This window comes from Pantherophis guttatus, chromosome 3 (genome assembly GCF_059756535.1).
Source record: "Pantherophis guttatus breed Tessera chromosome 3, ASM5975653v1, whole genome shotgun sequence".
NCBI lineage: Eukaryota > Metazoa > Chordata > Lepidosauria > Squamata > Colubridae > Pantherophis > Pantherophis guttatus.
In genome coordinates, this window is record NC_142065.1 from 126,343,576 (window position 1) to 126,371,160 (window position 27,585).

Genomic DNA, 27,585 nt, shown 5'->3' on the forward strand with positions numbered 1-27,585 from the left:
ATCAGCAATAAAGAAAATCCATAAAACAAGTTAAATGTCTATGGTAAATGTAAATTAATCAGAAATAATTAATTAGAATTAAGAAGAAGAAGGAGGAGGAGGAGGAGGAGGAGGAGGAGGAGGAGGAGGAGGAGGTGGAGCTGGTACCTACACAATTCATTTCAGCAGTATGATATAATTCTTTTCTGTGACTCAAAAGGTGTGATGATTCAAACAATCGCTGGGCCAATGGAGCAGAACTTATTGATAATAACTTGTCCAAGAAAAATAAGAATATTTTGCCTATTCCAAGGTCTGAAAGAGCTAAAGTAAGTTGTGAAAAAAAAGAGAAGTGCATTCTTCTTATTATAGATAAATTTGCAGGTGCTCAATATTCTCGCTGCTTGATTCTGCTAATGATTTAGCAGATCAAGTTAATTTGTGTCAAATTAATTATAATTACTAAACCAGTTCATAGATTTTTTTTTCTTCAAAAGACCCCTTTGGGATTTTGTAGCACTTCTAAAAAGAAATATTGCACTTGTGTAAAAAGTGTAAGATGCTTCGGTGTTGATGGAATTTTGGTATTCATGAATAACATCTTGGTTTACAATTTTACTTATGGCCAGAGACTTTCTAAAGCCTTGGGACCTATAAAGGTCTCTGAATAAAGTCAAACATTATGTACATCTGGTAGAGCTCACATATGTTGGACGCTGCATAAATAAATATAGAGTAAGGTCATACTAAGCAAAGCTGTCTTAGGAATTATCTCCTAGAATCCATCGTTCAGCTAAGGAATAACTGGAGATATTCTTAATCTTTTTAGTGAACTGCTCAAATCAAACAGCATTTGGCAGTGGGGGAATGAAATTTTCAGGGAAGTCAAGCACATTGCCCAGAGCTGAACTACTGTATTCTGTGATGTCAATTGATATAGGAGGTATGAAATAAATGAAGCATTGCTCCAAGATCATGAAAGACAGCTGATGCCAATAACCTACTGGTCTAGAAGACTTGCAAATGCAGAAACATGGAATACACAAAGGAAGAAAGAATTCCTTGAAGGAGTGCTAGAGAGTCATTAATTTTCATAATAGCTTTATGTATGGAAATTATTCCAGCTGTATACATATTATAACCTAAAGAGCAACCTGATAAATTGCAAAGATTTAGACCGGTGTTTCTCAAACTTGCCAGATTTAACATATAGGGACTTCAGCTCCCAGAATTCTTCAGCCAGCAAAATAATATTTATTTTGTATATATTTATTGCATTTATTATATTCCTTGTACTATTTCTCCAACATTTTTCTCATGATGACTTTATTTTGCTTTTATTCCAGAACTCCCATATAACATACTTTAATTTTATCTTGTATTGCAAGACTTTGCAGCTCATAAATTGAATTATTTTACACCAAAGTATGAATGACTATTTTTTTTAAAAAATCAAAAGTTAAAAATAAAAATGACAAATATGGTATCCTACTAGGATGAAAATTATATCATATTAGTTTTTTACTGTATGTGCTGGCACTGGAGACAAGGTGCTTAGCATTTAGTGAAAAGGTTAGATTCCCCCCAAAATGATGCTTTAAAAGAAAAGAACTGTACCAAAACTTACAATGTAATTATAAGAGCATCACAAAAGAAAGAGGGAGAATTGTATTTGTACTCACATCAGTCAGATAAACAATCATTTGTTTTCCCAATATTTCTTTTTAACATTGATTGAAAAGGGAAGCCTGAAAAATAGATTCTAAACAGGTTTTCTACATTAAAGTACAAAATGCATTTTCTATCCTTCCCAAATAATTTCCATCCAAGTTGTGCAAAGCTTAATATAATACTGTTTATTTTAATTTATCTTATTACATAAAATTGCACCATTTTCAGACCTTAGATCTGGGTGTTAAACTCAAGGCCCACAGGCCAAATAGGGCCCTCGGGGTACTTAGATCAGGCCCATGGGGCCACCCTGGAAACAGCGAAGGACCGGTCCACAGTGCCTCTGCCAGTGAAAACGGAGCTTGGGAGGGGCTTCCCGAGCTCTGTTTTTGCTGGCAGAGGGCTGCAGGAGGCTGTCCCAGCCGAAAATGGAGTTCAGGAACCAGTTTTTGCTGGCAGAGCACTCGGGCCGCCACAGAAGCCCCCCTACAACATAAGTGATGTGAAGCTGGCCATGCCCACTCTGGCCACACCCACTCCGGCCCCCTGAGATCAAACACAACCCTGATACGGCCCTCAGTGAAATTGAGTTTGACACCCCTGCCTTATATAGAGCTCTGAAACAAGGCAATACTAATGTTGGGAAGAATGCATTTTCCAGTTTCATTCTTGGCCAGTTCAAGCCAGAGTTCTACAGTGCTACTGCCTGATTTCCATCATAATGGTAGATCTTTTAGAGCTTCAGTGATGATACAAATTTTCAACCACTTCATGAATCATGTAGGGGTTGGTCTTTGCTTACCCAAGATCTAAGGACCAACCCCCAGACACCTGCAATCAGAAGAGCAAGCAGGGACAACAATCACGACTGTCTTAGATCATAGACAACTGCTGCCAAAACAATCAGACTATATAATCAATGGTTTAGCAAAATATAAAGATAATATCTGGAGTCATAGGCATAGTTCCCATTTATGAAAATGAGTTTCTATGCATGCCAAAGCTCCATTATGTACTCTGTTATGGAGACCAATGTTTGAACTAGCATTCTACTTTTTATAATTAAAAGTAAGGGGATATGTAAACACTCAAACAGATTTTTAACTAAATTTTTTTGGACAGGCATATAATATTACTGTCAAATATTGGTGAAAATTGCTGATGTACCTTATTTAAGCTCATCAGGGACAGCAATCTTCAGTGGTTGATGACATTTTGAACAATGCTTTAAAGGTTAAGGTTTCTTTCCCCAGTGAAGCATGTGCTAACAACTGTGGACCATTCTGCATGCTCAGTTTCATTTACTGAAGCTATAATTTTGCCAGTATTCTACATCTGCAGACTTTTTTTTCTTCCATTCAATCATGTCTGATTCTCGGAGACTACCTGAATAAGTCCCTGTAGTGCTCTTGGCAAGCTTTTTCAGAAGTGGTTTGCCATTACCTTCCTAGTGTTGAGAGAGAGTGACTACCCCAAGGTCACTTAGTTGGCTTTGTATGTAAGAAGGGAATAGAACTCCCAGTCTCCCAGTTCCTAGGAAGATTGAATAGGATACCTTAATCACTACACCAAACTGGCTCTCAGATGGAATATAGAGGTATATATACAGTATGATGATTCTACCTTTACTAACAGAATTGTTATCCCAGAATTACTATATATGTCAGCACCCAGTATGTGTACTTGGAGAAATGTTTGCCAAAATGAAGAATATTCTTTGCCAAAATAAAGAAATTGCCATAGAAAATTCTGAGGAGGTCTCTGAGACTGTTGAAAGCCACATGGAGACAGAATAAGACATTTCATCTAGACAACTAGACATAGAAAATTATGAAGAACAAAATTATAGGCAAATACAGAAAAATATTCTACTAGCTTTGAAGTCTAAGAGTGTCAGGGTGGCCTACAGGCATTTTTAAGTGACAAACTGGCCACTAATTCTAAACACTGATTCTTGAATGCACCAATACAATCTTTTGGCTTGCAAGAATTTCTCTATTAAAGAATGTTAAAAAAAATTCTGAACCTCAATTGCATTATAAATATATTCCTAGAACTAGTGTGAAATATTACTCTTTATAGATGTACTGATTGCAATAAGACTACAGGTAGTCCTCAACCTATAACCATTTGTTTAATGATGGTTCAAAGTTATGAAGGCCTTGGAAAGGCAACTTATAAACTATACTGACACTTACAACTGTCGAATCATCCCCTACGTCATGTGAATGCAATTCAGCTGTTTGCCAACAAGCTTGCATTTATGGTCGTTCGCAGCATCCTGAAGTCAAATTTGTCACCTGTTTTTGCTGATTTCAGCAAAAAAAAAAAAAAAAGGGGGGGGGGGAGCTGACCACCATACAAATCATCATAATATTGGATCTGACTTGATTTATGACCACAATGATTCACAAAAGAAATTCCAATCCCAGTTGTGGTCAGAAGTCAAGGACTACCTGTATCTCAACTTTTAAAACCTGTCTGCCATTTAGAATCAATCAGACAATCAATTCTTGATTTATAAAACCTAAAACCATGTTGAGGAAGCTAGACCAAATTATGATTCCCAGAGTTCTCTGATTAATAAATACCATCAGTGTATTCATGTTATGATTTCCAGTTGGGAAAGAATTCTCACAAAACAATCAGCCGTTCTACCATCCTCATCGACAAAACTCAGGCACACCCAAGTGATTTAAAACCTGACGGAAGGTGAATTCTCATCAGTAATGTGTGCTTGGTTTGGCTTCTTGGTTTCATATGCATGTTGATTAGATGTGGAGTTAAAAATGATGCCTAGAGAATGAGAGTGATAACGTTGCATGGCATAACAGACCCCTAATTTCATTAAACACTCAACTGTTAGGAGGGAGCGATGTCTATTAATTATGAAGGTTTTCCTTATTGTTGTTACTGTTATTTGTCATTTTGTAAGCTGCCCTGGAGATTAATCTTATAGATTGGAATAGAAAGTTTGTGAAGCCTTTGGCTCCGGTTCTGTTTAATATTATGTGCATCCATTGCAAGACAATTTGATTAGTTCAATATCTGTGTACTCTGCCATTGACACATATAACCATACTACTACATGGTTACTCTAATGCATTCCTCAAACTGATCAATAATATGATTGATCAGCCTTCTACATTACCAAGTTAATCATGATATCGATCACCTTTGTAAATCTACTGCTTCGCTTCAGTAGCATTTCTCTGTTTCTTACCAAAAAATGAACACGGGGGAGAGATTTCATAAAAAGAATGTTATTGAGAAGGGAGCCTCAAACCATGTCTGCTCAATTCCTAGAAGAAGTAAAGATGAAACAATCACAAGTTGAAGTTGCTTCCAGTTTCCAACTTTTAAATCCTAACACAGTACCAGAAGCTTGCAAATATTTTTATTTTTTTAGGGCAAGGTCATCTTATTTATTTATTTATTTTTATTTTGTTTGTCAAACATGTACAAGATAGCAGGTACTGTATAGGTATAAACATAAACATAGGAAGTAAGTACAGATAAATGGGGACAGTAGGACAGGGATGGTAGGCATGCTGGTGTGCTTTTGCACACACCCTTTACGGACCTCTTAGGAATGAAGGGAGGTCCATGGTAGACAGTTTGAGGTTGAAGCTGTGACAACGGAGTCGGGTAGAGCATTCCAAGGTTTGACCACTCTATTGCTGAAGTCGTATTTTCTGCAATTGAGTTTGGAGCAGTTTACCTTGAGTTTGTATTGATTATTTGCCCATGTATTGTTGTGGTTGAAGCTGAAGAAGTCATTGACAGATAGGATGTTGTAGCAGACAATTTTGTGTACTATGCTTAGATTGGACTGCTTAATTCTTGATTCTCAAACTTAAGGTTAATTCTTACACAACCACAATGTACAATTATTCCTACCATGAAGCAGATCAAATTGCAATTGCTTGCTAGACAGCACCACAAACATAATGAAGCTCAGACTTCTGAGAAGTCAATATGTACAGCTATCTTCCCTAATGGAGAACTCTCAGACTTTTTTTTACGTTGAACTTGCATTCCAGTTTTTATGATGGATGATATTTGGATAACTTCTTCTGAAAATCAACACCCCCAACAAGCTGAACAAAACTCTCACGTATCTCAAAACAGAAACATTTCTTAATTTTACATAATGCTTGGGCAGAAAAAATATCCTCTTTTATCTCCATCACAGTTACTGTACTTTACCATTATGTGATCATAAACTAGCCATTTACGTCTATCTTCATGCTGGGAAAAACTTAAAAACACAAAATCGTCCATTGGCATTTGAATCTGTTCCTCCCATCTACATTTTGAAACTGCATCAAAAAAAGTAGACGAGAAAATATGAGTTTCCTAAGCATCCACCAAAGAACAATTATATGTGGTTTATAGCATGCATCAAAAAAATTTATATAAAAATTTATATTTATATATAAATAAATAAATAAATCTGTAGTAGATTTATAGTGGCCAGCAGCTGGCAGTGAGAGTTAATTTAATACTACTTGGAAGTACCACTCGCCAGTGAATAGTGGTGAAAACCCGTTAAGAAATGAATCCATATGGCTTTTCAGGAAATTTATAGGAGAGCAGAGCTACCCCCCCTTATCTTTGCTTTAAAGTGGCCCTCTAATAAAAGTAATTGTGAATTACACTCATAAGCCGGGGAGGGGGTGCCGCCAGGGGGGAAAAAAAGCAACTTTTAAGAGAGCTTATATTTTCCTTAGCCTCAGATTAAGCATGAAGCAATGAAGCTTCTCTTTTTGGCAATTGACAGTGCGTGCATTTCTCTCTCTGAACATAATGAAACCTTAATGCTATCGTATATCCAGACTGACAGGTTCAGAGTGGTAAATATCTACTTCACTATTCTATTTATATACAAGGCCACCTTCAAATGTAGCTAAACTGATCTTTTTGCTGTCTGGCCATAGCATTCCTGCTTGTCAGGCATTCACTACCAATATAGTGTAATTCCTCCAGATCTATTTATTCTTTAATAACAGCATCAAAACAGGTGAGGCTCCAATACATTTACTAGTGGCATTGCTAATAATTGTGGGTTAGGGAAAGGAGAGGCATGGATCCTGATGCCTCGAGCCTTGCCTGCAAAATGGAGGCGACGTTGCTTTGAAAAGGCTAGATAATTTCATTCTGCTTAAGTCAGCAGACAAGTAATATGTATAATGATCTTTTCTTCAGCCTGAGGGCTTGTACAACAATGGCTCCTCATATGGATCAAGGTGGCTGCTGCTTTCCATATAGCTTCCAAAGGACAGCTTGGAAATTGGTGTGCAAGAATTGTACAGGAGCCTGAGCTCCAGAAATGACTGGCCTTTGACATGCTTCATTGCTATTCTAAGACTTCAGCTGCAGTCAGTCACCGGGTTTTGTACTTTCACTGAAAACTCTGAAGAGATGTTAATACCCTAAAAGCAATGAACTGAGCTGTTTATTTAAAATACATCTTGAGAATATAGCACCCTGTGGTTTATAGTTGTCTTTGAGTGACAGAACAGTGCCTATAGTCTCTTCCTTTCCCTTTTAAAAATTAAATAAGCATTTATTTCTCCCAATTGCTTCTAGTTAAGAAACTGTTCTCACCACTCCAGGATGACCCTGGCAATGGATCAAAGGTTTAAGGACTAATGATTTTTTCCCTACTTATTTTAGAAGATTATTATTGCACTGTCGTCTGGGACATCCCAGGGAAAAGACAGAGAGACAGAAATTAAGGAGTTTCTAGGAAAAAAACTGGGTCTGTTCCATATAATAATAAAATAAATAAATAAAACCCAAATTAATGAAATAATTTTCCCCAGGAAAAGCAATTGCAATTTTAAAGTATAGCCTGAACAATATAATTAAAATGTAATTATGAAAAAATTGAGATAATTGGAGATGATATACTGTAAGTACAATTATTACACAAACATTCTAACTATTAATGATAGAGCAAGCTATTGTTTTTAAAGAGAGGATGAAAATTATTATTGTTATTATTGTTATTATAAATAACAAGAATATAGATTATTATAGATAGCTTTAATATACATTTATATGGTGGAAATTCCTTGATTTTTAAGCAAGAAAATAAGATTGAGTGGAGATTGGCATAATACTGTACCTTCTGATATGATAAAGACAGTAGCTTACTCTTCAGAGCAAAACTGTACAATTTGTAAGGTAGAAGGGATCATTATTTCTTAGACAAAATTATGGTCTGTTGCCAAAGGTTATTCAGGAAATAACTATATTAGATGTAATTTCAAGTGGTATGCAAAATTTCAAATGTTAAAGAACTCATAATTAAGGAAGAAGGAGGAGGAGGGAGAGCAGGAGGAGGAGGAGGAAGAAGAAGAAGAAGAGGAAGAGGAGGAAGAAGAAGAGGAGGAGGAGGAAGGGAGAAGAAGAGGAAGAGAGGGAGGAAGAAGACTATTGCAAATACTAGGATCAGTTCTAGCAGTCCAACTCATTCTACAGTTATGCACCTTATTCATTACTATAAAGCTGTCTGGCTGTGAGTCATCCTAGAAGGAACAAAAGTTGATGGAACCCAAGGGAAAATATTGCCCTTCAAAATTAATTTGACTGATGCTTACTGTGCTTGAATATCTGTCATCTTATTAGACCTGACTTCATTTGCTAAAGATCTGGAAGGTTGGGAATGTAGTAGCAAACATATGGAGACAATCACAGTGGGTGCTTTGTATTTAGATATGGACATGAAAGACAATAAATGGGTGATTAAATGAGTAACAGATGAATCAGAGTTGCCAGTCTTTAACCCTGGATGTTAAAATCCTGAGTACAATTAGTTGGCAGCAATGAGTTACAATTTGTTAGATGCTGCTGAAAAGTGGTCATCTGGATTTTTTCAGCCCAGATCTAGGTAGCCCTAAAATGAATGGATACAAAAAGAGAAGAGGAAAAAGCAAAGCAAAGTATAAACCTGTCCATTTCTGCCTTGACCCCACCAACTGTAGTACTTTTCCTATAACTGTGATGGTGAACCTATGGCACACATGCCAGAGGTGGCACGCAGCGCCCTCTCTGTGGGCATGTGAGCTGTCGCCCCAGTTCATATCTGCCACACATGTGTATGTGTACCCCCTGCTGACCAGCCTGTCTTCGGGTCTCTGCCACACATATGGAGGGCACATGTGGGAGGCCACGCATGCATGCATAGGGTATGCGGGTGTGCGGGGGGTATGTACATGTTGGGGTGAGTGGGGTGCATGAGGGGGGCCATATGCACATGCGTGGATATGGGGCACATGCACAGGGGGCCACATGCACATTGCATTTTAGGGGTTCATGCACGCACACATGCACTTTGGACACTCGATCTGGAAAAGGTTAGCCATCACTGTCCTATAAGACACAGGTGTCAGAGGAGTTGCGCGTACAGGAGGATGAAGAATTTAAGGAACGAACAGATGGGAAGGAGAGAAAGATAGAGAGGGAAGGAGTTGGTGAAAGGAAAGAACCCCTTTCCCTAAGGAGAACCCGACAGACTAAAAACAAAACAGAGAGCAAGTAATAAGTAAGTAGTAAGGAGGATGATAAAGGGAAAGGTGGGGGTATCTTTATTTTTAGCTAATATTAATGGTTTAAATAATCCATGTAAGAGAAAGAGAGTGTTTAACCGGTTGGTAAAAGGAAATTATGATATGATATGCCTGCAGGAGGTTCATATAAAAGGAGACCAGAAAGCGATACTGGAGAATAAAAGACTGGGAAATTTGTATGCCTCCCTGGCAGATCAAAAAAAGAAGGGAGTAGTGATATATGTAAAAGGACACTTAGAATCTAAATTAATTTATGCTGGGAAAAAAGGTAGAGTCCTGATGGTAGAGGTAACAATGGACCAAAGGAAATGTTTGTTGGTTGGAATTTATGCCCCAAATGGATGCCAAGTAAACTTCTACAGGAAATTATATCAGAAGCTATTAGAGGTTAACTATGCCAATATTTGTTTGCTCGGGGATTTTAATGCGGTTATAGACCCAAACTTGGATTATATACCAGAGAGAGGTAAAGCCGGGAAAAAGAGGAGGAAACTTCTGCCAAAAATTTGTAAACAGATTAGAGAGGTAACAGGGTTGAGAGATATATGGAGGGATAGAAATCCGGGAAAGAAACAGGGTACTTATTTCTCCCCCAGACATCATTCCTGGTAGGAGGTCATCAAAGACTCAATGATTGCCTGGGGGAGAAATTTGGGATACTCGATTGAACTTGAAAAATGGGAAGAAATCTGGGGGACAACCTTAAAATTAACAATGTCAGTTTCCTATAAGGAAAATATATACAAAATGCTATATAGATGGCACCTGCCCCCGGCTAGATTATCGAAGATGTTCCCGGGGACCTCTCCGGTTTGCTGGAAATGCAACGCCGCTATGGGAACTTACTTTCATAGTTGGTGGACCTGTCCCCGAGCAAAAGAATATTGGGCTAGAATTCAAAAATGGATTTTAGAAATCATAGGATGTAGAATAGATTTGAACCCGGAAACGTTTTTACTAGGCATGAAACCAGAGAATTTAAACAAATCTAATTGGTATCTCGCTCTCCACATCATCATTGCAGCCAGGATCTCGTTCGCGCAAGAATGGAAATCTAAAAATATCCCATCGGAGGCTACGTTAATTGCAAAGATCATGGACTGTGCAGAAGCAGACAAGCTTACTGGACTTTTGCGAGATAGACAAGAATCGGGGTTATATAGGAACTGGGACAGATGGTATGCTTGGCTGCAAAAAAAGAAATCTTAAGAAGAACGAAAATATTAACCTTAATGTGAACGTGGGTAAATACTTCCAGGAGTACTGCATGACGATTGAGAATTTTTTTTCTGGTTAAACCTTCCTTTCTTTTGATGAGTTAGCAATGGAAGTTTGTACTTTCTCCAGGCGAAAATTGATACTTTAAAACTCTATATGTATTATATTACTCTCTGCAATTCTATCCATATTATTATATTTTTTTCTGTATTTTTTAATAATTTTCAATAAAAATTAAAAAAAAAAAAGACACAGGTGTCAAATTCACGGCATCATGTTGCCATCACGTGATGTATCACAATGTTTTTCTCTTCGTAGAACTGGGGTGGGTGTGGGCTGCACGTGATGCATTCTGCCCGCAGGCTTCCAAATTGATACCCCTGCTCTGAGAGAAATACGTGGTCTTAAAGTTGAGAAAACTGTCAATCCCCGGTGTAGCCAAATCTATGCTACATAGCTATGTATTCTGTGATCCCTAAGTAGCCTGGATCATTTTCTTGGTAAGAGGAAAAGATAAAATAAAATAGCTTATTTAGAACAGTAGCAGCAGATTGGGTAGCAAAATGAAGATGGAAAATATTTTGGTCCCTAAAGCTCTCAATGGGCATTATGGGCAAACATTCAACTTACCTCTGTTTTCCATTTCAGCAGAATTTTTATAACGTAACCATCCTACTGTGCAGGATTTTGATTTCTCTTCTCCCTGTTCTTGAAGACCAGCTACACTTAGCTCAGTTTCAGCAGAATGGGGACTTTATAGGGCTTTGATTCACAAAACTGTTTATCTACTGGGTAATCATACTGACATCTAGCAAAATGAATCTTAACACTGAGTAACGCAAACTGATACATATTCTGTGCAAAAATGTGTTTTAAAAAGAGAGCCTGTAGTAAATAAGAGCTGACTATATCTAAAGGACTTTGAAAAAGAATGTTGGTAATTGGGAACCCCTTATAAATACACAAGACAATGTGGTGAAGCCATTTCCAATTTGTGAAATTGCTCAGATCTACACAGAGACTCACAGGCAATAAATCTGAGAAAATTGTTGATCATGGAGTTCTCCGCTTGTTTCACTTGGAATATGTAGTTGTTTATGCTCTGTTTATAAAATATTCTGCATTAATTCAAATGGCTGATAGAAAATGCCAGTATAGCAGACTTGTATGTTGCTTATAACGCCTTTAATAAAATGCTACAATTATAGAACAGCATAAAAGATTCAACATTCTAGGAAGGAAATTTAATCCTGTAGTAGAAACAGCTGCAGAATGCTTAAAGTTGGATAGAGTTAAATGACAAAGGTTAAAGTACTAAGATAGATACAATGAACCCTAGAAGACACATAAAATGCAGATGCTATATATCTGAAGCATATAGAAAGGCATTTAAAATGTAAAATGTCCACATTGCTACAGTATTTTCAGTTCAGCACATTTTCTGCCATAGTTTCATTGAAAGACAAAAAGAAGTTTCTATTGGAAAACATTTTTAAAACAAAAATCTCTAAAAGCTATGAGACTTTTATAAAACGCATGCCTGTAACTGAAATTTTAAAAAAAAAATATGAAAACAACATTAGATACTCATTGATTAAATCATTATGCTCCATCAAATCAATATAAACTCCTAGCATCCAAATTGATAGACCTTCTCTAGGATGTTATGTCCTCAATCTGGTCCTTCAGGTTTCTAACTGTGCATTTACCACCAAGTCCATTCATCTTGCTGTTGATTGTTTTCTTCTATTTCATTCCACTTTCCCCAGCATTATAAGCATCTCAATACAATTAGGTCTTTGAATAATGTGTCCAAAATATGATAATTTGTGATTGGTCAATAATTGATCTTCTGTTACTAGAGGTTCTTGGAAATTAGAGCTTATCTTCTAAGGTATTTTGGATGTTGACATCTCTACTATGAATTTCATAGAATTTCTACAGAATTTCAGAATCTGTGGTCTTCTTCAAATTAGTTGCTGTCTGTCCACTGGTATCCTTTAGGATACCAATTTAAGGTTGGAACTGTAGAGTTCTTGGTTCTTGAAGAAGAACTGAAAATGTTACCTAATATTCTATCAGTGCTAGTATCTCACACTGAACATATTACTAGTTGGGTAAATAAGTATCTGCAGCAAAACAACCTAGTCTAGAGAGCACCAATGATCCCACAGTTCAATCCTGACCTACATATATTCTCTTCTATTGGTATGGTTGCAATATCTTTCAGAATTCAGAGATCTTTCCAAAAGATCCTTTATTTTTCTGGGGCTGTTCCATCTTCAGTATCTTTACAGATGTTACAATACTCTCTCTTATGTCTTTAACATGTTTGTTTGTTTATTATTTATTTATTTATTTTTGTTAAATTTGTTTCTGAAAGGTTTACTCTTGTTGCTTTGGCTTCTTTTTATTCTTGGCAATTTCTACTATTTTTCCACTCTTTTGGTTTCTTCTGTTTCTTGTCCTTTCACAATCTCTTTCCACTGTCATCCTTAAAGACAGATATCATATCCTCTGATTTCTTGTCAATGGTTACTGATGGACCTGAAATAAATTCCTGATGTTCTCCTGAAAATGATAGCTATATGGTCAAGATCATATTGTGAAAACTCTCTGACTTTGTTCTTCTGCTTTAGTTTGTTTTGGATCTTGCATATAGACAGTTCATGATCTGATACACAATCAGCTATTGGCCACAGCTTGCCATTATAAATAAGTTCTTCTACATCTGCATAATAAAATAATCACTTTATATATACTCCATCTATACATGGATGACCATGTGGCCACTGTTTCGATGTTTGAAGACTGTGTTAGCAATGAAAAAATATTGGATCTGCAGCAATTGAAAAATTAAACTCCTGTTTCATCTCTCTATCCTAAGTCACACTTTCCATCTACATTTTGGTCCTACTGTTTCAAACTTTGGCATTCCAGTAAGCAAACACAAACAATATGTCTTACTTGCATGTTGTCTTGATTTCAGATTGAACTTGACTGTAAAATTACCTTTTTTCTACATTAATGGCTGGAGCACAAACAGGGTAACTATCATATCATATGGCCAACTATTAAGTTAACCTGATATTATTTAGTCACTTACAGCATTATGTTGAAGTAGTGACTTTGCTTTATCTTTCTTAACTATGAAAGAAATGGCATTTCTTTGTTGTTTTTGTGCCTGAGTAAGTACCGTATTTTTCAGACTATAAGACTCTCCAGACTATAAGACACACCTAGCTTTTGGGGAGGAAAATATGTCTTCCAGCAATTTGCCTCCTTGCAACAAACAGCAAGCAGCCTGGTCAGCTTCAGCACAACCAGATTTAGCACGAGCAGCTGATTGGTGGTTGGATTGGCCTCCTAGAATACCAATGATCAGCTGTTCCAGGCTGCGGGGATCGCCACCACCCATTGCTTCTGTCACTGCCCATAGCCACTGCCATCTATCGCCACCTCCATACGCCCTATTTTTGGCCTCTGCGCACCCCATTTTCAGCCTCTGTGTGTCTCATTTTCGGCCTGTTCCAGGTGGCAGGGATTGCCACCACTGCCCATCCTTGCCAAATGGTGGCGGTGATCGGCAGTGATGGGCAGTGGCAGCAGCAGCGATCCCCACCGCCTGGAACGGACTGAAAATGGGAAGCACGGAGGCCAAAAATGGGGCACACGGAGGCCAAAAATGGGGCGCATGGAGGCGGTGAAAGGTGGCAGAGGCGATGGGTGGTGACAATCCCTGCAGCTGATTGTCAGTATTCCGGGAGTCCGATTCAACTGCCAATCAGCTGCTCATGCTAAATCAGTCTGTGCTGAATCTGACCAGGCTGTTTGCTGTAAGGAAGCAAATTGCTGGGAGGCAGAGGCCGAAGGGTGGGGACTGGCGGGTGGGTGGGGCTTTGGCAACATTCACTCTATAAGACACACAGACATTTCCACTCACTTTTTGGGGGGGGGGGGGAAGTGTGTCTTTTAGTTTTAAAAATATGGTATATAGCATTGTCTTCTGACTGAAAGAGTCAAGTTTCAGTCCATTTCTAGTCAATGATACCTAAGATCTCAATATGCAATTACTTCATTTCATCTTCATTGTTTTGAGTCTTTCCATGTTCATGCTTCTTTTATTCCATCTTACTACTAAAATTCCGTCTTTGCAGCTTCAGATTTTATTTTTTCTGACTAGCAACATCAGCATCTAGATGTTCTAAAGGCTTTAATCTGCCTATATCATGAGCATCATAACTACTTCAAAAGATTCTCAGCTTTTCTTCAGTAGCGTGTTGAATGCCATCTGTCTTGAGGGGCCCATAATCTGGCACTATATCATATATCATTTTATATTGCTTATCCATATAGTCTTTCTTGGTGAAATTATGCCTTTGCTATTGTCACCAAAATGATTGTGTAGCATCTTCCTATACTGCTGCTGTCTAGTACAACTGCCTTCTTGTTTTAGGTCGGGGGTGTCAAACTTGTAGCCCATGGGCTGGATGTGTCACATGCTGGCCACGCCCACACCCGGTTTAGTGAAGGGGGAAAAAGTCATGATTTGTCATGTGACAATGCTGTGACGATGCGAGTTTGACACCCCTGCTTTAGGTAGACAGCTGCATGACCTTCATACCTTCAGTGACCTTGCTGAGAATATATACTGTTAGTATATGTTCTAGACATTCTTCCTAATTTCTCATCCCCATGGATACCCTCCCACACACTTCTCCAACATGATGAAGCAGCATAGCAAACCTGAGGAGTTAAGTACGCAGAACCTGGGAGCAAATATTATTGAACATAGAGCAACACAGGTCTAATATGCACAGAATGTGTTGTGAATCTACTTCATATATATTGGGTCCTGCCTAGTGATACATTTTGGGAAATACCAAATCAGTTGTTTTGAAGGAAGGACCAAGAAAAACAATAAGTTCTACTGTCTTGCTCAAACAGTGCATAGTTAATATTCTGCATGCCTCAAAGCCCCAGTAGCTGAATTTCTGAAATAATAGGCAATTTAATAAGGCACTAACCTTTTCTTATGTCTGCAAGTGAATTTGCTAGTACAAGAGCATTTGTAACTTTACAGGCACAATGACTATGGATATATTTGATGGTTGTTTCCATTATCTACCACTTATAACTAAGTTGGAATAATTATTCTTGAGTCATGCTGATTCTAAATAAGAATAGTACCTTTATTTTTATTTTTTTAAAAAAAAAACATGACTCCTTCCATGAAGAAATTTTAAAATAACAAATATCAAGTGGAAAATACAATTTTATTGGTTGTAGATGGATTCAGAGCTGGTGTTCATGGGGATATGCCTTTATTCCTTCAAAACAACATCAGTCTTCATCTCTCCTGCTGTTTGAGATAGCAAAAATCTAGAAAAATAGAGTTTTAACATTTATTATAATATCATTATGATGAAATGAAAGCAGCCACAGAATAAATTTATTGTAAAGCCAGATACAGTGTATTACTGTATTGTGGTTTGTTGGTAGGCAAAGATGTAAGAAATCTTGATGATAAAGATGAAAGTGACAATGATGATTTGTTAGATTCATATCCTGCCTTTTATTTAGGACTGCACCATGACTTACATGAGGAAGACTGATCTGAGACTGAGAGACTGGCCCAAAGTTACCCAGTAAATTTTCATGGTGGACTTGAACCTGGATCTTCTCAGTCCACTTAACAAGACAACCATATCCATGATCATTTCCAAATAACAGGGACAAATATATGGAGTGCACAAAGCCCTATCTAGCATAAATCAGAGTATATTGAAATGAGTAATAAATGGAGCTCCATGCAATTAACTTTAAATTATCCCAAACCATAAGCTCACTTCCCCAGGAAACTCTTCTTTCTCAGATGGCAGAGAATTGCACCCAAAGCAAAGAAATCTCCTTGGAATGCAATATCAGCTCTAACATATGAGATATCCCAAAGTATACAGTGAAATGTCCCTTGCACTTTTATAAAGTCCCCATTGGCTGTATTTGGTATTGAGACTTTATGTCATATGCCTAAAACAAGTAAAACTTTGCATACAACTGCAGGCATAGAGATTATGACAGTGACTGTTAGTATTAACAGGTGTTAATGCTGATATAGTAAAGGAAATTTACCAGTGGTAAAAGGGATTATAATTATTTTTTTTTTGCTGATAATGAAGAAATGATTAAATGTTCAAAAAGCAATTTACTCCTGTTCTCCAAAAACCTTTGTGGGAATCCTTTGATTCCATAAAAGCAAAGAAATGATAATACCAATGACTTACATTTCAGCCATTTCCCACAACCGTTTGTGAAAATAAACCTGTTTTTGCATTAAACTGGACATTGCAATTCAAATGAAGTTTCCTACATTAGATAGACTTTATTTTGCATTAATAATTTTGTCCTTGCCACATTTTTGTTTGAATTATAGAGTAAAAGCTAAATTCAGCTGTGCTATCCCAGAAGCAGCAGTGAAATCCAGCCGGATCTAGCCGGCTCGTGTGAACTGGTAGTGTTGGTGGCGGGAGGCTCCGCCCACCCGCCTGGATCTCATTACGTCCCATTTTTTACCCTCTACGCATGCGCATAAGAGGCACACACACATTCCTGCATGCTTCTTTTCCTGAACTGATAGTGAAGGTAAGTGGATTTCACCGCTGCCCAGAAGGTACATTCTTAAATCTACAGCATCAGTGGCAGTACAGGTAGTCCTCATCTTACAATTATTCATGTAGCCTGCAATTACAGTGGCCTTGGAAAAGATGCTTTATGTCCCATAAAGCACTTCTGGTCATTGCAAAATATTACCTCACCACCCCATGGTCAAGATGCTTGGCAATCTTTAAGTATTGCTTAACACATTGTAAGCTGCCCTGAGTCTCTGGAGAAGGGCGGCATATAAATCAAATTATAAATAAATAAATAAATAAATAAATAAATAAATAAATAAATAAATAAATAAATAGTAGGCAGTCCCTACTTACAACCAATTGCCAAGCACCCCTTGATCACCTTTTGACAAGGAATGTCTTACCTTCTTTGAGTCAACAGTACAGAAATAACAGCAACTGATGCAATCACCATAATTGATTAGCCTGTCTTATCCTCTACTGCCCCGCACTGTCATTCTACTTATAGTTAAATTACAGCTCATAATTCATTCTCTCCCTCTCTCCCCCACCCTCTCTCTTCCTAAGGGCTAAATTAATTTTGATATTATCTCCTATATAGATACTTATTGTGTTGTGGATTTAAGTTGAATTCAAAAATTCCTCTCACAATGGCAGTATTGATGGTTCATTTTAATTTGATGGGCTGTGTAGTAATATACTCTGCTATCAATAGTAAGTCTTCAGGTGAATGAATATTATTTCAAAATCAGCCTTTTTTTGGAAGTGGCCCAGTGTCACCAAGAGTGAGTAGACAGCCATATAATTTCTCTAAATAAATAAATTCTGCAAAATCTTGGTGATAAGATTCAGGAAAAAAGGAAAACAAGTATCTCAGATTGTAATGAATGCATCGTTACCTGGGGAGTTTTTAAGAAACATAGTTGTGCTTTGGCAACCATAATTTAATTTGACCATTTGGAATCAAGGCAAAAAAGTAATCAAAGTTATAATCTCTTGTAACAATGGAAACTAAATTGTAATGCTAATAATCCTAGGTGAATGTGAAAAGGCATATGTGTGCTGGAATTAAAAGCTAACTACAATAATTGTGCTGGAATTCTAACTCACAAGGCTGGAGTGCCACTCTAATCTGAACAGAGTAACTTCAGCACACAAGAGAAGTTCATGCCACCTCTGTGGAATAATATCAAAAAAGTTCTGTCAAGATGGGATAAATTGCAACTATCTTTATTGGGTAGAATCTCTATAATTAAGATGAATGTTTTACCAAAGATGTTATTTATTTATTTCTATTTCAGACTTTTTCAATACTTATAACTGATACTCCATTTAAACAATGGCAAATGAGCAATTCTATGTTCATATATGAAATGGAGATGAGCACCCCCCCCTAGAATCGGGAACGACTAGCACATATGTGTGAGGGGAACCTTTACCTTTACCTTTTTATGTTGATATAACAAGTGGGGAGAAAACAAGAATTAGATATAAATTACTGCAAGATGCTAAAGAAAGAGGATTTGGGTTTATTAGATTTGAAATTGTATTTTGAGGCTTGTTGTTTGATCTGGCTCAAAGAGTGGGTGGCTCTCCAAAACAAGAGGTTACTTATCTGGAGGGCCATGAATGAAAATTTGGATGGTATGCCTACTTATGGTATGATAAGATTGAATAAATGTTGATTTCAACAACCACTTCATTAGACGTGCCATCCTAAGGGTTTAGAATAAATATAAAGTAAGGTTCTTCGCAAAGATGGAATATATTATCTAAGCTTACTGGAGGATTGTATTGTCCTCACCTTATTAGAAATAATGCTTTGCCTACATTCATTTAACACAGTGGGGACACATTTTTGTAGCTAGGAATTACAATAAGACCCCAGTGAGTGAAGTAATGGGAATGGGTAGAATCTCACAATATGCATGCAGAATAACAATTTCTTGATTTTGGGTAAGAAGGATTTTTGTTTTTAACTGTTAAGACTATTTTAGGGCTCACAGCAGTTGTATTTGTTATAATCTGATCTAGGCCTCCTATATATAGTTCTCCTTTTAAACCAAACAATAGCTTCCCATCTTTGTATTATCCTTTTTCTCAGAATTTAGCAAGTTCATTCATGTCATAATTCCATGACATCAGAGCTCCTCAACTAATGGCAAGATGCAGTTGATACTTGGCTTATCTCTATATAAATATTTACTTTTATATCAAGTATAAAATAGGTTGTATGGAAGCCAGGAATAAATGTGGCTTTATTGTACAGCATGTAGCTGGGCTTTATAACTATCCTCCCTGTACTTTTCTTATCTCGGAAAACTGATGTGTATTGGAAAGTGATCTTTTTGTGCTGTTTGTGATAAGTTAGATATCTCAGAATTGGTTAGTGGTTACCTTGCCTACAAAAGATGAGTTGGAGATTCTGATCCGTAACAAAGAAATTGGTGGGAGGCAGTTTAAAAGAACAGGGTACAGGAAGAAACGACAAGGAACAGCAACAGAAGCAACCACAGATGGATAACTTGCCCTTGCCCTTTGCCTGTTTCAAATAGCAACATGGCCTGGTTGAGTCTTATCAGCTTTGTAGAAATGGCAGCATACATTTAAGCTTGTCTCTCTATAATGCATACTGTAAAACCTTTCAGCATTGCCTTAACCCTATTAAAAGAAAAGAGACATGCAAGAAACAGAAAGTAAACAAAAGCCATAATCACCTAGTGAAAAATTCTTCAATGCACAGAAAACAGGTTCTGGGTGTAAAAGTGAAAGAAAGAAGAAAACAAATACTTCAAAGGAATAAGGTAAAAATAAACTCATACTGATGGTAGCAAACGTATATACATAAGCCTGTATTATCTTTTACTTGTACAACTGAGTATAAACCAAATTAAATTGTAATCATTTGTCTAGACAGACCTATGATAATAGGTACATTTGCCATAGAATCTTAAAACTTTAGAATCTTTTGGAAATTGTTCATAACATTCAGCCACTCTTTTGTACCTGCCTGTTTACTGAGAGATCAGGCCATCCTTAATTTAGATATGTATTTCTTCCACCCACAAGACACATATTGCTTTTATTGTACTATCAGGATCCTTTGCAACTGATTTTTTAACCTCAAATTTCTCTCTCAGAGAGTTGAATGTGCTTGTAAATTGTCCATGGCATATCTGATCTGAAACTGAGCTTCATAGTACTTCTGGCAGCTTCTGAGTGTCTTCTTTTTCTTGAAAAAATTTGTTGATGCGTATTGAAGCTATCTTTAAGAACTGCTAAGGAATCAGAAAGCCATTTTGGAGAATGAGATGTCTCTTTCTTTCCTTGCATCACTACTCTCTCCAGCTAAACAAATTATAATCCAGTTGTTTTGAATCTAACTTATCATTAACCATAGTTAAAAATAACCAAAGTTCATTGCAGATATATTCCTAAACTAAAGTTGTTTCTTTCAACTTTGCCAGAAGAAGAAACTAGATGAAATAATTATACAAGGTTTCCTCATAATGCTAAATCATGGTTTTTCATATGAACTGTATGAATGTGGAATAGGTATACAATAGGGAATAATGTTCTCATACAAACATTAAGTTTTTTGACTGTCTTTTATTACTTGTGAAATATTCTATGAGACACCAGATTGCCTGCACAATGAAATACATTTATATTTGAATACAAATATAGCTACCTGAAAGGTAGCTGTAACAGTGCTACACATAGAACTGAAATAATATATTTCTCCCAATGAATTTTAGCGCAAGGGCAAGTGGGCAGCAAAATCCTAGAAAATGGTTGAAATGTTAAAACTGGCCTTGAGAAACCTGTCAATTATCAAAACCTGTAAAATCTAGATGCCAGAAACTATGAACTAATATAGATATGCAAGGTCAGATATACTTTAACTTACACAAACAAACAAACAAACAAAATTACGTCAAAACTGGTTAAGGTTAAACTCTAAAAGAAGACCCCCGTCTCTTAAATTAGCCATGTCAAGCATAGGACTGTACACCTGATTCTATGGATCAACTTAAGCAACAATTTATATTCCCCCTGAAACTGTAGAAAGATACTATTCAAGATAAGTACTTTTGTTTTTCCATTGCTAATGTATTTTGTTGTGCCAGCACTTATTTCCAATTTTAACATCAGCAGTAGCCAAACAAACAGTTCCAGGTAACCACAAACAGAACATAAGCAGGTATTTCCTGTTGATATAAATGCCATCCTGGCAATTGCTCATTGGAGGGAAGCTGCCTGATAGCAACAAAAAAGATTTCATTTCCAAGAACAGATCTGTTCTGAGTCAATGGCATTCATCACATCTTGAAACATGACTTCTATAACAGTTCATCTTGTGAGGAAGTATTTTCTTTTCTTCTTTCTGGCTTCTATCAATCAGTTTCAGTTGATCTTGGATACTAGTGTCAGAAGAAAAAAAAGGTAAGTCCTAGGCCTGTATAGGCAATTGGAGTTAAGCATTGATGTGATTGTGGCATGTTTTAACATATCTGTTCTCAGTCATTAAAGGTGCAGTACACCAAAAGCTTGTGTATACCAAATTTTTGGTTCCTCAACATATAATTAAGAGACCCATGCATTTGGACCATTATAATAGTTCCACTTCTATTTTTTTATTTTTTTTGTCTATTTTGTTGAAAACATACTATGTCATCATCAGAAACAGAGCCATAGGCCAACTGAGTTTGTTGTGGTCATTGTATCATGGAAAGAAAACATCCTATTGAAATGACTGCTATACCATTTATTTCTCAATGGATGTACAATGACTTTTCAAGGCTGTGGTGCTGTTAATTTAACAGCAAACCATATTGAGTATGGTGTTTAAAAATATGCTTTGGATAAACTATATGTACATAGTTGCTAGGATATTTTACACACATTAGCTGAAATGATTTGAAGCTATACAACTAAGGATATTATAGAAAAGTATAGTCCAAACATGAAGAAAAATATTCCTTAAAATGTGGGTCTAAATTTTTGTTTTACTAGCTTTGGAGCATAATTGGATGCATAAGTCACTTTTGAAACACAAAGCAAATAATTAATGGGAAAAGCCCCTTAATTATATGTTGAGGAACCAAAAATTTGGTATACACAAGCTTCTGGTGTACTGTACCTTTGATGACTGAGAACAGATATGTTAAAACATGCCACAATCATATTTTTAAGAGATCAGATAATCTATTCTTTCTGTAGTTTGTGTTCAGTTATTTTTAATTCCCCCAAGAATGCATACTTTTCATAATTATAGTTCATCCGTAGTTCTTCACTTCAATACAAAAAGCCATACATTTAATCCTAAAAGGAGAAAAATGGCAGATTAGGCATGAGGCATCCATTTCTTTTATTCTACCTGTTTAAACTGCACTTTATTTAGGCCTGCATCTTCAAACTAATTTCATCTTTCTCATTCGGCTTGCTGTAATTTTCTTAGAAAATTTGAGGTGCACATTTTTGCTACATAAATGTAAACAAATGGAATCCTGCATGTCTAAGGGCAGGGTCAACCCTATATATTTTGGTTTCAACTAATAGGAAATCCCTGGCTTGTGAGCCGTTTTTAGCCCCAGACATTCCTCTGGAGATTACCTGGAGCTTATTAAACTGTTTAAACTAAATCTAGCATGAGTTATTAAAGGCATGATCTCAAAATATTGTCATTGTTTGGCAGCTGAGCCAATTTATTGCCACCTCAGGTGAGGGACTATAGGCAGTGCACTGAATCAGACTTTCTAATAGAAGCACTGGAATTCTTCAGGACTTGGCAACAGACCATTTTCTCAATACTAGAACACTTACCCACCTCCTGGCTCCTGGTTCTCCCCTTAAAGCTGACGTAGCTTCATAAATTCAGCAGGGGAATAACAATTTGGTGGTGTGTCATTGTGGAGGCTTTTCAGCATTTCCAATTGCAAACACTCAACTATTTCAAATGCCAAACAAAATGGGCTATATGGATGTGATAGAAGGCATTAGTTGCATGCCGTTTTGTACCCTTTTGTTCACCAGATAGAGGGTACATTAACTGTTGTATGAAGCATTCTCTGTGGTTTGTTTCTGGTGGTGTGGAAAACGAAAACCGTGGTGTGGAAATGACCTGGATTGTCTGCATATCATAAGCGTCCAGTTTGGTCAGTTTGAAAGCGTCAAGAAAAATGGCTCATTATACAGCAATAATGTGCACACAACAAGCTGGTGGCCCTACCTGAACCTTGCCAATCTCATAAAAGCTAAGTAAGATCAGACTTTGTTAATATATATCCCAAATCCCAAAGCCCAGGCTTGTTCACAAATCCCAGGCTTGTGAACTAAACTATGAAATCGCAGAGAAATCTCAGAAAAGGGCAATGACCATCAATACCTATATTAATGCCAAAATAATTATGTGGATATCTCCATCTAGTCACCAAGATTTGACTTTGATTTGATGGAGTATGTATGGTACTTTAAATACTATATAAAATATTTGGCTGAGAAGTCAGAAAGCCAGAGGCTGGGTATTCTAAATGGGAAGTAAACAGATACTTTGTCTCATTCACTGAGGCTATTGGGCAGCTGCATATGTTCCAGGGTTCTCTGTTTCCCAAGACATTTTTTTTTTACATTGGCTCTAAATGAATTATTCCTCCTATGATTGCTTTGTTAGCATGTTCCTTTGCATACAGTCAGCCACCAAGTTATATTTTGAACTGAATTAAGACTTTGGTGTTAAAGTTAAATACCTATTTTCCATGGCCCTATCATTTCAGCAGGTGCCTATGTTTACTAAATTCCATTTGGCAAAGATAACTATTTCTCTCTGTTTTTATTGTATTGCTTGGACAGAGAATGAATACCATAGTAGACTACTGATGTCCTACTTTTCCTTTTGCCAGTTTTGCCTTCTTTGGAACCTGTTTCATTGAACTGTTAAAGACCTGCCAGAGAGTAAGGAGTGTCTAGATTTTCCACATATAGGCACACCCCAGTAAAAGACTTTGTTTTGGTAAGGAGCCTATTCTACCTGGTCCTGACCACATTTCCCATCATTCATCCTGGCAAGGAATTAGTTGGTACACTATGTATCCTTGGGCTTGTATTTCATGCAAGTAATAGTATCCTTAAAAAGCTTCTTCTTCTTCTTCTTGTGCCATATCCATCATCAGACATTGGCGATCATGTTGGTGATCCTATTTTTATCAACAGTCACATGAAAAAGTGCTGTTGAGTTTTGTCAAAACCAGTCCCTTACATTTTGAAGCCATTATGTTCTTCTTCTGCCTGGACCTCGTTTGCCATCAATCTTTCCATGGAGGATTAAGTGAAGTATACCGTATTTTTCTGGGTGTCACATCACATGTCCAAAATATTCTAATTTTCGCTTTTTTATTGGTTTTGATGATTTCCCTTGGCTTTCCCAGGTGGCTTATTATCTCCTCATTTCTGATTTTGTCAACCCAACTTATATGTAACAGCTGCCTATAAATCCACATTTCAAATGCTTCTAGTCTCTTCAAGTGGCTTTCTGTCAGAGACCAACTCTCCACTCCGTAGAGCAGGACAGGAAAAAAAAAAAGCTATGCCAGAAAAATAATGATCTGTGAGCTAGAATGTCATCATGCAAATTACATGTAATCTTGTCATGATATCTAACATAAGTATATCAGCTGTGTCATTTGCATGATGAAATCATAGTATATCTATTGTCATTTGTCTTTAACCTTATCTGTGGACAGTAACATATGCAATATTCTATGCAAAATGTACAACTAGGAATCTTAGCAAAAGGTACTCTATAATGTACCACAGTTTGTTCCAGAACAGCATAATGTGGCATTCTGTGGAGAATTCTTTCTCCCTTATTGACATAAACTCAGTTCTTGATAGTTTCCAAAATCATATTAGAAAGACAGATGCAGAGCCTATTTTTGCCTCTTTTGTGGTGAGTTTTTAATGGATTTGTGAAATGTATTATTTGTTCTTTGAGCATGTGAAAAATCACTTCTGCAGCAGAAGGCTAAAATAACATTTTTTTAAAAAAAACAACAACTTTAACTCACTGTACTCAGGCATTTTCTCATAAGAACAGCTGCCCTTTTATCACTTACCACTTCGATTAGCAAAAGTTGCAAATGTTTAGGCTGAGTCTCAGAGGTCTGAGAAATATATGCATTGATTTAGTTTGCTATCCCTTGAGGGGGAAAATTGTCTGTAGGCATACCAAAGAAATAAAGCATGAAGAAATGTTGAATTTCCAGCATTTCAGCGCTCTTGTTCAGAAGGGATGCACCTTCTGAATTTAAAATATGCACCCATGACCAAAGAAATTAAGAATAATATCATTTTTTCCTATAAAATATTAGTTAGTTGCTAGCTTGTTATCATCAAATCGAATTATCTAACAGCAAGAGGTGTTTCTGACTTAATTTACTGAATCTTGAATGCAATTGCTTATCTGTTTGCTTTAATTAATGTAACTGAAAATATTTAAGTAATCTCAGAGTTACTTGAAATGGTCTAATAGAAAATTAGCTTTGAAAACTAGCAATAGCAACAATAACAAAGCAAGAAACAGAAGCAGAAAGAATTAAGAAAGAATTATTGTGGAAACACAATACTCTTTCAAATTAATCTGGCTTTCCAGATGAATTGATTTCTGTTACATTATTTACTACAGTTTTGATTTTTCATATTGATTGACCTGAGTGATAATCAAGCAGAATAAAGAGGTTAAGAATTTAGGTGTATAAGTACTGTCTTCATAAGAAAGGAATATTTTTTTATTCAACATTATTTCAAAAGTCAATAATGGCACCTTAAGCCCCTGTGGATCTGTTCTTGTTTTGTTTTGTTTTCTTCTACTGTTTGCTCATCCATTTATAATTAAAATGAAATCCGCACTATAAACACAAGGTACAGTTTGCTTTATCTTAATTTTTCCCCCTTCCTACTGACTGACAATATTGAAACTCATAGGATTTACAACCAGAATCCATGTTCCCATCAGGAAAAGCCCCCAAAAATATTATTTTCTACTGAACTTTCCTTATTTCTATCAGAACCTTTTATTTTTTGAATGTAGATATACATCTACATTCTGGAGATGTAGTTCTATCTCCAGAAGAACTGAGTACTCTGGGGGAAGGAGGGCAGGGGCATTTCCAATTATTTTGATTGTTTTTTTCAGCATTTCCAATTTTTACTGGGTATATACAAAGCGCCCAGTTGATTTGCAAAGAAAATACTATTTATGGCTCTTGCTTCCTATTAAAATTGTTTCAAAATTACCCTTTGTTTTATTTAGCTGACTTCACTAATCTTATGTTCTCACTAGATGGTGGTCTAATTTGATCTAATGTGGTCATTCTGTGACAGATGCTGTTTTATAATTGAAGCTGAGAAATCTTTAGCGCTTTTATATAAGACAATTTTAGGGTCAAATTGTCAGGCTCATATGAAGTAAAGAGAGTAAAACAACTAAATTATCACATTTTTTTTTCAATGTTCGGAAACTGCATAGAATAATGGCTAAAGCCTAGCATTCACTGAAATATTCAACCTACAACTGGTTATATTCATTCATTTGTCAGCAGAGACAAAAAGAAATGTCCACTATACAGTGGAGAGTTATAATCTTGAAGACTTCTTTCTGACATCTCTTAATATAATAATATGCAGTCAATGCTATAGCCTGAAGCCCTTACTTTATGGGGTTTGTCAGTGAAAATTAGATTGACATCTAATAAATTCTCTCTGGAGTTCAAAGTGCCTCTAGTAGGCATCTCTTCTACTGTGGGTCCTGACTAGCATACCTGGTGAAGACACAGTGAACATCCTTAAATAGACTTAAATGTGCTTTTTGTAGTGACCAGACTGGGACACCAAACATCTCTAATTTAAACTCAATGAACTCAATGTTGGAAACAAGCTATTATGGCTCTCAAACCTTCAGTAACTGAGATTAAATTTAAAGAAATGTTTAATGAATTTCTAAGGAAATATGTTAAGTGTTTTGAAAAATTTACAACATTCATTCATTCATTCATTCATTCATTCATTCATTCATTCATTTATTTATTTATTTATTTATTTATTTATTTATTTATTTAGTCGCATTTCTATGCCGCCCAACTCCCAAGGGACTCTGGGCGGCTTACAACAGAGAATAAAACAATGCAACAATATCCCAAACAAAAGTTAAAAAGAAGACATTAAAACATTAAAACGTTAAAACACATACACTCCAATTTGTGGCCGGGTCTTGCAAGATCACTATAATGAGATCAATGGCCCCAGGCCTGCCGGAAGAGCCAGGTCTTCACTGCTCTCCAGAAGGCCAATAGGGTAGGGGTGGTCTGGACTTCAGGAGGTAATTGGTTCCAGAGAGCTGGGACAGCCACAGAGAAGGCCCTCCCCGACGGGCCTGCCAGCCAACATTGTTTAGCTGACGGGACCCGGAGGAGACCGACTCTGTGGGATCTTACCGGTCACTGGGAGCTATG